Genomic DNA, 14,829 nt, shown 5'->3' on the forward strand with positions numbered 1-14,829 from the left:
TTTGGGGACCATTCGTGCGGTTTTCAATTTTCTACAGACATCTTTGGGGACTGGATTTGCAATGTCCTTCATCGAATTCTGGAGTAGTTTTGTTAGATCTACTATAGATGGGTGTGCAGATACACGAGAAAGAATCTAAGGGCTTCACTTCACTTCAGTGACATTGACCTCTGCATCTTACGAGTAAAATTTCTACTCACTATACTCTGCATTTCTTTCATACACCTTACAGGTCTCCATTGTCAGGAACCTTATCCTTGGTTACATCAAAGTTCACTCAGCACTTTTCAAGTTTTGTGATTACTTGCTTGGGTTTATTAGGAATGGTAGACAGTGATGTATTTCGGATGTTATCCCATTGAGGATAACCTTGATGGGACCAACTACCCGTTATGGTCCTATATGATGCAGTATGCATTGGTAGTCGAAGAGCTATGGAATGTTATGGTTGGTATTGAGAAATTTCTTGGTTCCTATGATGAATATGATGTAGAAGGCACATCTATAGAGGAGTATCATTCCTCGCATTTGGTCATATAGGACTGCTAAACATGCTTGGGATGCGCTTACATCATTGTAACCAAGTACGTAATGAAGCACGTGTTGCTTATATACGCAAGCAATTAGAGTCAAAGCATATGGATGAGGGAGACTCCATGGACAGTTTACTAACAAAAATTAAGGATTTTAAGGAGTAGTTAGCTAGTGTTAATGAAATATATCCTAAAAGTTCATTGATCCCTACTGTCTTAAATGTGTTACCAAACTCGTATCAAGGATTTGCCTCTACCATTAGACTCATGATGAAAGGAAATCCAAATGCCTTGAAGTTTGAGGAGTTAGTTTTTGAGCTCTTACAACAAGAAGAGAAATCTAGGTAAAACAGATCTATCGTGCGTACAAGAAATTAGGCTTTTGCTGCAGTCAACAAAGAGGCAAAGGTAAATCCTTTCCTCAGGTTAGTTACAAGCCGACATCAGAGTCATCGGGCAATCTTATAGATAAGGAAGGTGACAAGACAAAGAAAAATGGCAAATGAAACTATTACAGGAAACTTTGTCACACATTAATTAGTGTAGGAAATGGCTGGAGAAGGAGAAAAGAAGGACTCAGGTATGGCTGTAGCTGATGTATCAACATCTAGAATCCGAACCTGCTCACTATTCAAAGTAGATGTAGAGCAGATTGTCCAGAGGTATGATATAGATCTCCTAGTCACATAACCTGAGGTGATAATAACTTAAGAAAATCAAAAATAAGATGAAGAAGAAAATCAGGACAGGATAGCAGAAATGCAAGCAGAGCAGGAGAAGGCCATGTTCACTCTCAAGTAGGAAGAAGACAAACTGAAGAGACATAATATCAAAGTGCAGGAAGATGAGCTTGAGGAGATAAACCTAGGAGATGATCAAGAGCCCAGAACAATCAAGGTCAATGCAAAACTGAGTCAAGAATTCAGAGAAAAACTCTTGGAGCTATTGAGATCCTACAAGGATATATTTGCATGAAACTACTCTGACATGAAAGAAATTGATTCCAGCTTTTATCATCACAAGATCAATCTAAATTAGGACTCACTTCCTATAAGGTGGAGTAAGTATAGGATACAATTCTTATAAGGCAGAGTAGGTACATGATGAACCCTAACTACACCAAGCAAGTCAAAGAAGAAATAGATAAGCTCTTGAGAGTGGGATTTATCTATCTAATTAATAGAGCATAATGGCTATCACCCATAGTCCCCAAGAAGAATGAGAAGCTCACAGTCTATATAGACTACAGAAAACTAAATGACTCCACCATATTGGATTCATCTCCTCTGCCATTCATAGATTCACTACTACTGGATGCTGTATCAGGATATGAGATATAGTCATTTTTGGATGGATTCAGTGGGTACAACCAAGTGCACATGGCTTTAGAGGATAAGGAGAAAACAGCCTTTGTGTCTGAATGGCAGGCTTTTGCCTCCATTGTGATGACCTTCAGGTTGAAGAATGCTCCTGTGATGACCTTCAGGTTGAAGAATGCTCCAGCCACGTTCCAGAGAATGGTGCAAGAAATATTCCATGAATATTTGACCACCTTCATGAGGGTCTTCGTAGATGACTTCAGTGTGTTTGGAGGAAAATAAGACCACATAAGGCACATGACGTTGTGTCTAGAAAAATGTAGAATAGCCAGATTGAGCCTCGATCTAGCTAAGTGTACCTTTGCAGTCACCACCACGAGCCAATCTCTATTGGGGCACATAGAGTCTGTAGAAGGACTGGCATTCAATCTGGCAAAAGTCGAGATTATAGTAAAGCTACAAACCGCCCAAGAATACTAGCCAGATTCTTGGGATTGATCAAGTGGCATAGCAGGCTTATGAGGTTCTTGGAAAATGTGGCAATACCCTTGTACAGCCTATCCATGATGTAGAATATGTATGGTCAAGAGCCTGTCAGGAAGCATTCCAAAATCTGAACGGATGTTGTGATCAGCACCAATTCTCCGACATCCAAATTTTGAGATTGTATTCCATGTATTTGTGAAGCTTCTGACTTTTCCACATAGGAAGTGCTTTGATGCAAGAGTCACATGAAGGCTAGTTCAGACTACTATATTATGCAAGCAGAAGACTGTCAAAGCCAAAGAGGAATTATTCCACCACGAAAAAGGAAGCACTGGGGATGATCTATTTAATCAAAAAATTTAGGCATTATCTATTATATTATGCTTTCAAATTTCATTTGGACCATAAAGCACTCTTGTACCTAGTGAACAAGCTAGACCTAGCAGGAAAGTTAGCCAAATGGATGCTATTGCTGCAAGAGTTTGAGTTCACCATCAAGCACACCTCAGGAAACAAACATGTAGTGGTGGTAGATTTCCTTTCGAGACTAGGGTCAAGAGAAACTCTAGATGGGGTGGAGGATGATTTCTCAAATGCTCACCTCTTCATCATAGATAGAAAAGACCAAGTTGGTATGATGAGATGTTATAGTTCCTTTTCGACTTGTCTTTTCTAGAGTACATGTCCAAAGATCAAAGGAAAAAACTGACTCTCTAGAGCAAGTCGTTCATGGTGGTAGGAAAATTATGTAAGATGAACATAGACCAAATTGTGAGAAGGTGTGTTTGTGAGCATGAATAGCAAGCTGTGCTGGTAGAGGCACATCAAGGGATTAATGGAAGCCACTTTTCCAAAAAAATCATGGGAAAAAAAGTGTTCCAAGTAGGACTGTGGTGGCCAACAGTATTGAAATATTCCCACAAGTTTGCAAAAGAGTGTGACATGCGCCGAAGGCTAGGGCAGCCAAATTATTCAGACAAAATGACTCACACCTTGATACTACAACTTAAGCCATTCCAAAAATGGGGTATTGCCTTTGTAGGGCCATTCAAGCTAGTAGCTTAGTGTGAGGTGAAAAAAAGAAAAAAGACCCACCCCTCTATAGCCCTTCACCTCCCAAACTTTGGAAATACTAACACAACGGGGGCACCACCAGCCACACCGGCGGCTGGAACACTTCTCACTCTTCTCCACCCACCCACACCAAAAAGAATAGCCAAAACAGGGGCACCATAAACCAAGTAAACACCCAGCAATACATACACTTCCACTGTGTGCGTGACGAGGTAATCAAAGGCTGGCACAAAGTGCACTGTGAGAGTGTAACCCGTGGACTACACCACCAAACATGTCAATCGTGCCTTCTCCTGCAAATCAACACACATAGGATACCAACACAACAACATAACCAGACACATCACTAGTGTCTTTCATCTTTGATTCCCAATCAACACTTCATACAGCTTCTTCCGACACAGAAGCTTCACTCACACAACCTTCTCACATACACGACCCTCACATCAACACAAGGATGTATACTCACCCAGCTGTCCCCATTGATCTTGGCTAATCCCTCTCTCACCTTTCCTCAAAAAACACATCACCTTTGCCCTCGAGCTTCCCTGTGACATCAACTGCAGCTAATCAGCAAAACACCCCACACATGAGCCCTCTCTCCCTCTCTGTGCTTCCAGCTTCTCCCGGCGACTACCAACGGAGAAACATCTCACTCCATGCCAGACATCAAGCGAAAGCAGCCACCTTCGTCTCCAGCATCCAGCCACACAGGCGGCTCCCTGCTAGTCGCCTTCTTCTCTGCAGTGCTACCAGCCACCAACGACTCCTGTACACTGCTTCCCAGTCGCCAGCATCTCCTTGGCCTGTAGTAGCTGCCTCCACGTCCCTGTACACCAGGGCGACCCCTTCACACCAGGCGTCTTCGCCTTCTTCTCTGCAGTGCTACCAGCCACCAACGACTCCTGTACACTGCTTCCCAGTCGCCAGCATCTCCTTGGCTTGCAGCAGCAGCTGCCTCCACGTCCCTGTACACCAGGGTGACCCCTTCACACCAGGCGTCTTCGCCACGCTTCGCTACTCGCTGCAGCTATCACCAGCCACACTCCTGCTATCAGCTGCTCTCACCTGAGAGCCTTTTTGCACAAGGCGGCTCCCACGCTGCTATGATCACCCGCGAACCCTTGCTCCAGCGGCAACCTTCACCAGCTTCTCCTCGCCTCTGGTTCTACACAGCACCTCCGCCAGGCGGCCTCGTCTACACTCACACAAGGCGGCTATATCACTTGCGACCTTCGAACAGCCCCAGCCCGTCTGATTCGTCACCACCAGCCACCTTGAGATGACGCCTTTTGCCTGTAGCTTTCGCAAACATCACCCACGAGCCCTGCTCCCAGAGGGCAACTCTTCCCAACCATCCTACTGAATCCCAGAGCCATTTTTTTATCACACGCTTTCGATTGTCTTTGCTAGCCTTCCAAACGTCTGCGTTCACGTGTTGGCAGACGACGTTGGCTGCAGCACAAGCTTCCACGTGGACCTACAGCTTGCTTTCCTTATGCTTCAAGTTAAGGTGCAGGGCCCATACTTTCCTTCCAAAACAGATGCAATATCTGCCCACAGCTCATCATCATCAGCACCTCTCCTCACCAAAATACGACCAATTCCATCGGTGCCATGCACTGCCGATCATCATCACACGCTTGCTAAAAATGGAGTGCCATCCTTGCATCCAGAATCAGCCCCAGATTGACCAACCATCATCACATTCGGAGTTCCCGGCACACTTTCACATGCAGGCATCACCATCAGCTCGTAAAAAAAAACCATAAAACCACCCACTCTGTACATTTGCCAGGGTATTCAGGGCAAAGCTTATTCACACACCATGCATTCCATATGTACACAGACCCAAAACACCTTTCAGATTTTCACCTGACATACTTTGCCCAACCCCTAGCCTGCTGAATCATTCATGATCAGTAGAAAGCATATGACCACGTTTCCCTCCGTCAATCCTTTGAGCATCATACAGTGTAATCAAAACATCTCTATTCCATGTGATCAAAGAAACACTGTCATCTTCCCCAGGCATAGTTTGCCATCCCACATCCCACAACATATCATAAGAACTTCTGGAAACAAAGATCCTGACATACACACCATCCTGCCTCATCTCAATTCCAAAATCACTGATATAGTCAACACCAATATTGGAGAACCAGTGAAGCAACTCCTGCTGAGGGTAAAAACTGATGAAAGCTTCATCAAGAAAGACCTGCTATGCCATAACATTTTCTTGTCCATCAATATAAGGAACATCACCATCAAAGACAACCACTATAGGCAAAACAAACTCCTCTTCAAAAGGCACCATTGCCAAAGCATCCACCTCAGTTTCTGTATGCTCACCTTTATCAAGGCCAATAAGAAATTCATCTATCACAGCATCCATAGTCTCATCCACAGCATCAACATCATTCATAGTCTGCTTGTGTCGCTCCTCCTTCATAGCATCAATTCTGCTTGTGGCTTTCTTAACATTAATGCACATCTGATCATCCAGCTCCAACTCAGGTTCATCATCCTGCAGACTTTCTATATCCCACTCATCCCACAAAGGTACATCATCCAAAGACTTTAAAGCAAACTCTTTCACATCACATGCATACCTTTGCTCATGATTCACTTGTACCTCCTCGCATTCTTCCTGTATGGCCTCTTCTTGTTGGGCAACCTCATCACTAAGCACTTTCTCATCAATAACCAGGGCATCCATCTCTGCATCCTCCTCACTGGATGAAGTGTCTTCTGTTCCCTCACTAGTAGTGGTGCTACTGGTCGTATCATCAACACTCGAATCAGCTCCTCTTCATCATGAACAGGCTTCTGATTATCCATATTAAACTGCTTTTTATCCCCTCTCCTGTCATACATAGTAATGACCCCTTTCCTGAAGTTGCTTTACTTCACCTGTGCGCGTGGTGGATTAATGTCAAAATTTGCAGCCCCTGCGCAACCAATGACACACACACACACAGAGTCGGTCACTTACATGGAATTTAAAGCGACGGATGCCCGAGTGTAGCTATGCCCTATGAAGAGGGAGAATTGCTAGCGCCGCAACGATCAGCAAGAGAGAAGAATAAAGGCCGTGCGCCATGCTTGCTAGTTGACTTTCTTAGGAATTGGCGTCCCCCACGACTATGGTAACAGCCTTCACCGCTCTCAGCCATGGTCTTCCCAGAATGATGGGGAATGCACCCATTCCTGCAGGCATAACATGACAGTCCACAAGCACCTTTACATCAAAAGCCTACAATTCTAACTCCTTGATCATACCTAAGCATTTGACCTTCTGGTGATTGGCCAACCGAATACGAAAACCAGACGCTTCAGTAATATTAAGACCAAGCCTCTCCACAGCTGCTAATGTGATTACACAAATTTGTGCTCCACCATCTATGTATGCTTCTCCCAGATTCTTTCCTTTGTACCACACATTCACCACAGGACATATATCAGGCAACTCCTGAACAGATAGAATAGTCACTATCCCTTTGGCAGGCTCCTTCTCTCTCGGGTTCACAAGTCTTTTCCACTGACGCTTCAATTTGGGAGCTAACTCTATCAATTGCCCAAAAGTAATATTAGCTTTTCTTCCAGCCATGTCCTCCTGCAAATTGTAGCTATCCTGCCCAACCCCCAGTGGAAAATCAGTCACTTGAAACTTCCTACGAGACTTCCACTTCTGCTTGACCTTTACATCCCCTCCTTCCTTCACTTTACCTTTCTTCTTACTGGGCCCTACAGCATCCCTGCCTTCCCTTTCCTGTGGCATCCGTTTCCCCAAAGGCATCACATCAGCTTCTGTCTCCTTCGTCTTCTCAAGGGTGACCACATCCATCACCTTAGTTTTACCTTTCTCCTCATTTGTCAATCCACTGGTCTCCTTGCTTCACCTCTAATTTCAATTCCATAATCATTTGCCCTATTGGGAATCTGAGAGGGTAAGGAATACACATCACCTCCCATTCTCGCTGAGGCTTATCACAATCTGTACTTAGATGTCCAAGTTCACCACAATTCCAACATGTAGGAATGAATCGTCTACCCCTGCCAAAACCACGACCACTTCCATAGCCTGTTGTCTGACCTTCAACCCCTTCCTGATTATAGCCTCTGCCTCGGCCACGTCCACCACCTGTGTTCCCCATCATTTGCAAACTCAGATTCTTCATACAATCCACCATTTGCCTCATGTCCTGTTGAAGCCCTTCATCAGAAGTTGTAACAGCTGTGGGTGCTACCTTTGTTCCCTGTGGTATGGCATTATTCACTTGAGCTTCTGTCGATTGCACTCTTTCCAGCATGGTTCTCATCGGTACAGCTTCTACCCTTCTAATTTCAGGCCTCACTGCCAACCACTGGAACCATCCCCAGCTGGTTCATCCGTTGCAATTTCCAATCCTTTGATTTGGCTATCTCCACTGCATCCTCATAAGATTTGGGCTTCTTTAATTCGACCTTCCAGCGAATGCCTCCCTTCAATCCTGCAAAACAAAACGATCCTTCTTCATCATGTCCGGAGGTACTTGATCTTCCCCTAAAGCCCTGCACAAAGTCTCCCACAGCAAAGAAAATTTCTTCACATAATCATCAATTGGCTCCAATTCACCCTGTGTCAACCCCTGCACCTCATGCCAAACTCTATCTAGATCCTCAATCTTCTTAAACCTGTTCAAAAGAGCAGTCTTCAATCCATCCTCAGTCATTGGAAAGCGTGGCTCATCATCCTTTAACGACTCTTCAAAAGTTCTGGACCATGCCCTTGTATCTCCCTTCAAGCATATATTCAGCAACCGCAATACCTGTGCCGGCTCATTGATGTGATTGCTTATGCATGCAACCTCCATCCTTTCCAGAAAATCAGCTACATCTTCATTAGGCCCACCAAAAAACTCTAGATACGACATCATTTTGATCCTCAAGCTTCACCTTCAGACCAAAGAAAAAACTGGAAACACCTTCCTTCAATCTCCTACTCTGGGGCATACACCCTCGTAAGAGAAATACCTGAGCTCTCCTCAGTGGGGGCGCCAGAAGAATGTGAGGTGAAAAAAAGAAAAAAGACCCACGCCTCTATAGCCCTTCACCTCCCAAACTTTGGAAATACTAACACAACGGGGGCACCACCAGCCACCGGCTGGAACACTTCTCACTCTTCTCCACCCACCCACACCAAAAAGAACAGCCAACAAAACAGGGGCACCATAAACCAAGTAAACACCCAGCAATACATACACTTCCACCGTGTGCGTGACAAGGTAATCAAAGGCTAGCACAAAGTGCACTGTGAGAGTGTAACCCGTGGACTACACCACCAAACACGTCAATCACGCCTTCTCCTGCAAATCAACACACACAGGATACCAACACAACAACATAACCAGACACATCACTGGTGTCTTTCATCTTTAATTCCCAATCAACACTTCATACAGCTTCTTCCGACACAGAAGCTTCACTCACACAACCTTCTCACATACACGACCCTCACATCAACACAAGGATGTATACTCACCCAGCTGTCCCCATTGATCTTGGCTAATCCCTCTCTCACCTTTCCTCAAAAAACACATCACCTTTGCCCTCGAGCTGCCTTGTGACATCACCTGCAGCTAATCAGCAAAACACCCCACACATGAGCCCTCTCTCCCTCTCTGTGCTTCTAGCTTCTCCCGGCGACTACCAACGGAGAAACATCTCACTCCATGCCAGACAGCAAGCGAAAGCAGCCACCTTCGTCTCCAGCATCCAGCCACACAGGCGGCTCCCTGCTAGTCGCCTTCTTCTTTGCAGTGCTACCAACGGAGAAACATCTCACTGACAGCAAGCGAAAGCAGCCACCTTCGTCTCCAGCATCCAGCCACACAGGCGGCTCCCTGCTAGTCGCCTTCTTCTCTGCAGTGCTACCAGCCACCAACGACTCCTGTACACTGCTTCCTAGTCGCTAGCATCTCCTTGGCCTGCAGCAGCTGCCTCCACGTCCCTGTACACCAGGGCGACCCCTTCACACCAGGCGTCTTCGCCACCCTTCGCTACTCGCTACAGCCATCACCAGCCACACGCCTGCTATCAGCTGCTCTCACCTGAGAGCCTTTTTGCACAAGGCAGCTCCCACGTTGCTATGATAACCTGCAAACCCTCGCTCCAGCGGCAACCTTCACTAGCTTCTCCTCGCCTCTGGTTCTGCACAACACCTCCGCCAGGCGGCCTCGTCTACACTCGTACAAGGCAGCTATATCACTTGCGACCTTCGAACAGCCCCAGCCCGTCCGCTTCGTCACCACCAGCCACCTTGAGACGATGCCTTTCGCCTGCAGCTTTCGCAATCACCCACGAGCCCTGCTCCCAGAGGGCGACTCTTCCCAACCATCCTATTGAATCCCAGAGCCATTTTTTAATCACACGGCGATCTCCTTTCGATTGTCTTCGCCAGCCTTCCAGACGTCTGCGTTCACGTGTTGGCAGACGGTGTTGGCTGCAGCACAAGCTTCCACGTGGACTTACAGCTTGCTTTCCTTATGCTTCAAGTTAAGGTGCAGCGCCCATACTTTCCTTCCAAAACAGATGCAATATCTGCCCACAGCTCATCATCATCAGCACCTCTCCTCACCAAAATACGACCAATTCCATCGGTGCCATGCATTGCCGATCATCATCACACGCTTGCTAAAAATGGAGTGCCATCATTGCATCCAGAATCAGCCCCAGATTGACCAACCATCATCACATTCGGAGTTCCCGGCACACTTTCACATGCAGGCATCACCATCAGCTCGTAAAAAAAACCATAAAACCACCCACTCTGTACATTTGCCAGGGCATTCAGGGCAAAGCTTATTCACACACCACGCATTCCATATGTACACAGACCCAAAACACCTTTCAGATTTTCACATGACACTTAGAGAATAGGAAACAAGTATATACTGGTGGCTACAAATTACTGCACAAAGTGCGTAGAAGCAAAAGCTTTGAAAGATTGTAAGGCATCGTCAATGGCAAAGTTTTTATATGAAACTATCATGACAAGATTCAGATGCCCGATTGAGATAGTCAATGATCAAGGAAGCCACTTCCTCAATGAAGTGATCAAGAAGCTGACAGAACAACACATGATTATGCATAAGAAATAGACAGTCTACCACCCATAGGCTAATGGTCAGGTGGAATCCACTAACAGAATCCTAAAAGGAATTATGGTCAAGATAGTCAATGAAAACAGGACAGGTTGAAGGGTAGAATCAATGGTCATGATATTATTGTGTAAACATGATGATGGTAGTATGTATGATTTTATTTCAAAACGTGTTGTTAAAAAGTTACAATTAGAAACACACCCATCGCTTTATAAGGTTAAATCTACATTCCAAGGTACACATTACAATGGTACTAAGGAAATTAGGCAACTAGAAATTATTATTTGTCCTTATAAAGAGAAAAGGGATTTGTTAATTGCACCACTGCACACTAGTGATATAATTTTGGGTATGCCCTTTCGTCATCAATTCAATCCTCAAATTGATTATGACACAAACCCGATATGGATCACACTCCAAAACAAAACTTTAACTCTTCAAAGTAATGCCACAAATGAACTTTTTCCACTACTGTCACACACACAAGCTAAATGTGCTTTATGTAAACAAGACAAGGTCTACAAGATATTTGTAAATGAAATAGAAGCAACTGACCATACTTTGTCACCTAGTCAACAACTCTTTCTAGATCAAGGTGATTGTGGAACAAAAATTCTGATAACTAGATTAAGGAAAGTTGATAATCAAACCTGATTCGCTTAAAGCGAAAAGAGACTGTCTTGTTTGTGGAAATTGGATTGATGGGTGGAATGATGTGGGATGATGTGAATGAATGTGTGGAATGATGTGGAGTGATATGTGGAATGTGTGGATTGATGTGGAATGATGTGGAAGGATGTGGAATGATGTGGAATGTGTGGATTGGTGTGGAATGATGTGAAATGATGTGGGTTGATGTGGATTGATGTGTGGAATGATGTGGGATGATGTGAATGAATGTGTGGAATGATGTGGGATGATGTGAATGAATGTGGAAATGATGTGGTATGACGTGAATGAATGTGGAATGATGTGGGATGATGTGAATTGATGTGGAATAATGTGGGATGATATGAATTAATGTGGAATGATGTGGAAAAATGTGGAATAATGAGAAATGATGTGAAATGATGAGAAATAATGTGGAACGATGATAAATGATGAGGAATGATGTGAAATGATGAGGAATGATGTGGAAAGATGGGAATTTACTTGGAAACTGTATTTGTATGTGAAACTTATTTTTTAAAGATTGTTTTACGTTAAGAACGTTGAGGAAGCACTTTGAAAATGTTGCAATAACTGGTGAGACGGAGAGTCAAAGAAGAACGTCTTGCGTGTGGCAAGGTCAGTCGAGGTTTTGACCAGCTTCTGTTCGGTTAAAATGGTGAGCTTCCGGTATGGTGGATGAGGGACCAAGGAAGTGGCCTATGAGTGAGGTGCTAGGTCACGTGCGAAGGAGCCTAGAGGGTGCTGACCATACAGTGCTCGGGCTCTGGGTTGCCAGGATACCGACGCGTGCGTCGAGGAAGAAAAATGAGTTGGAGTTGTTTTTTGAACACAGGCATGGATCTGGTTGATTGGCCTTGCTGGTCTTCAACGGATGAGTTCATGGCTCTTTTTTCATAAATGGATCTTGTTTGTTGATCTAGCTGATCTTCAATGGAGAATCCATATGGATTTTATGGAAAAATCTTGATTATACTCCTGGTGGGTACTATGAGCTAGGAACTATTGAAAAGGCCCGTGAGTGAAGTACTAGGTGAGCCTAGAGGGACTGACCAGGTGGTGAGCGTTCTGGTTGCCGCTGAGGAAGGAATGACTGGAAATTGGATTTGGAATGAGGTCGTGGGGGGACCTAAGTGGAAAAGTTGGAAATTGAACCCTAGAAATGGAATACTAAGGATTATGATGGAAACACTGTGGTTTTATTGGAATTCTGTTTAGAAATAATGAATCTAAGAAAAGGCAATTTCATATTGGGTGTGTAAGTGGTGTGTCTATTTAAATTTTGCATGAGAGCTGGCTAGGGGGCCTGGGAACTCTTTTCCTCCCTGGTACCCGGGACAAAACATAATTAAATTTTTATAAATCCTATCAATACAGTGGTTGGGCGGTTGGCTAACCCATGGGATTGGATGGGGTTAGGCTGGATCGATGGATTCCTATAATAAAATTCAATTCTGTTCAAGTTACGATAATTGAAGTAAGTCACGGGATAATTCTTGTTCTATGGAAAAGAATCAATGACTATGCCTCTTTTGATGGGCTAAAAAGCGTTGGTCTCTATGAACCAAGTGCAAGTTCCTCCTTTGATTCGGCCATGTGACCCACGGGTTCGGTTGGAATACAAAGGATAGTTAAGCCTCTTGACTATGTTAGAAGATTTTCTTGGAGGAATCGCCTATGCTCTAGGCGAGGGAAGTTTTTTTCCGGGTTTGGTTTTGGAAGAACCGAGGGATTAGTCTCTTGTCCAGACATTCGTGGGTAAGGCCCCGAGTGGGAAGCCTTGCCCTACGCGTGAGGTTGCTACTTCCGCTGCCAGCACTCCAGAATTTGATGCGCGGAGAGGGCAGGGGTCTCACAGTACTCCCACTCCGCCCTTAACCTCTCAATTCTCTGCTACTCCCTCGTTTTACAAGCCTCTGAACTCCCTAGGGAGACACCAACCTTGCCATCACCCAATTGGAACCGTCTTCTCCATTTGGCGAACTGGGCACGGAGTCAGTACAAAACCTGCAATGGGGTGGTGGCTACATAGCACGGGATAGAAAACCTGTTTGTAGGGTGCCCACAAAAAAAACAAAAACTTTCCATGGCCGTACCAACCTCTACCTCAACTGCCATGGCCATACCAAATAGAAGACACGGCCGTACCAAAAGAAACCATGACCGTACCATTCTCCATCCATTGTGCCATGGCCATCCTAAAAGAAGCCACCACTACACCAACCTGTACCTCAACTTCCATAGTCGTACCAATTCAGAAGCGTACGCCTGTACCCTAGAGTTTCCACGCCCGTACCAAATTCTGCCATGGCTGTGTCCTTCCTGAAAACCTATAAATATGGGCCCACCACTTCCTTTTCCTCACTTTTTGCTCTCAACCTAGCCAAACTCTTGCACATTTTTTTCTTGAGATTTCACTTCTTGTCCCCTATCCTCCACTCCATGGCAGAGGCCTCTGACTCCTCCTTGGAGGTCCACAAGCACACAACCTAGAAAAAGAAACGCTTAGCAGGGGAGCACTTTGAGGAGTATGGATGCCATCCCACACAGCTATCAGACCTTGGAGAGAGAACTTGATGAAGCAAGTCAGTGGACATACTATCCACAACTTGATGAAGAACAATCATAAGGTGGAGAGAACCTGATGAAGCAATTCAGTGGGACACACTATCCACAGCTTAATGAAGAATAATCATAAGGTGGAGCACAAGCTCCTTTACTACATAGGGCTCTGTTATTGAGTTGTTGCCGATCCATCCATAGTTGCCCGCCTGGAGAAGATTGGGCTGGCGGGCTGCCAACTTTGGAACCCTGGGGCCCAAACCTTTTCAATTGCCTGTATTTCACAGAGAGTTAAGATGCAAATGACGCAATTGGATAGGTGTTGGATGCCATAGTTTAGCCCCAAATAGTGCACCTAAGTCTTGATGTGATCTGAGATGCCCTCCACCTCCCCAAGATGGAATAGCCTTATGTGCGGCTCACTAACACCAACCACCTGACACCACGCGGCATCTTTCGAGGCTCCACCACCAAGGATGGGGTGGAATGGGCCAACATCGTGCAAGAGGAGCTTGTAATGCCAGCTGAGGACTTATCATTTTTGCTCACAACTCGGTGGATAGATAGGTTCAACAGGTGCAGCCTCTCCACATTGGCAACACTAGTTTCTTTAACCTTTCTCCATCCAGGCTTGCAGATTGGAAGGTTCTCGTTCCCATTTTCTTGACAATTCTGAATGGGTATGTCCATCTCATCTTCAGTTTTCTTGGGTGAGGTCCCATTCTCGAGGAGAATAGCAAGACTGCGTCTCCTTCCTCAAAGATTTTGAATTTTATGTTCCTATCCACCTGGGGCTTCCTTATTTTCTACGCAATCTTAGCTATCCATGCACTATGTAGTATCTTTTCATCTAGTTGAAGGAGTTGCTTGATTCTGTGCACTTCTGACTCTTTCGAAGATAATCTTTCTACCATGGCTATCTTGAGAATCTGCGTGACAAATTCCATTGGCATAACTACTTCTAGTCCCGTCACATTCTTGTAAGCTGTTCTGAATGTCCATAACGCAGAATGTAAGCAAAGAATAAAATGAAATAGGGTT

Source organism: Cibotium barometz, chromosome 34 (genome assembly GCF_041138505.1).
Source record: "Cibotium barometz isolate CiBa-2024 chromosome 34, ASM4113850v1, whole genome shotgun sequence".
Lineage (NCBI taxonomy): Eukaryota > Viridiplantae > Streptophyta > Polypodiopsida > Cyatheales > Cibotiaceae > Cibotium > Cibotium barometz.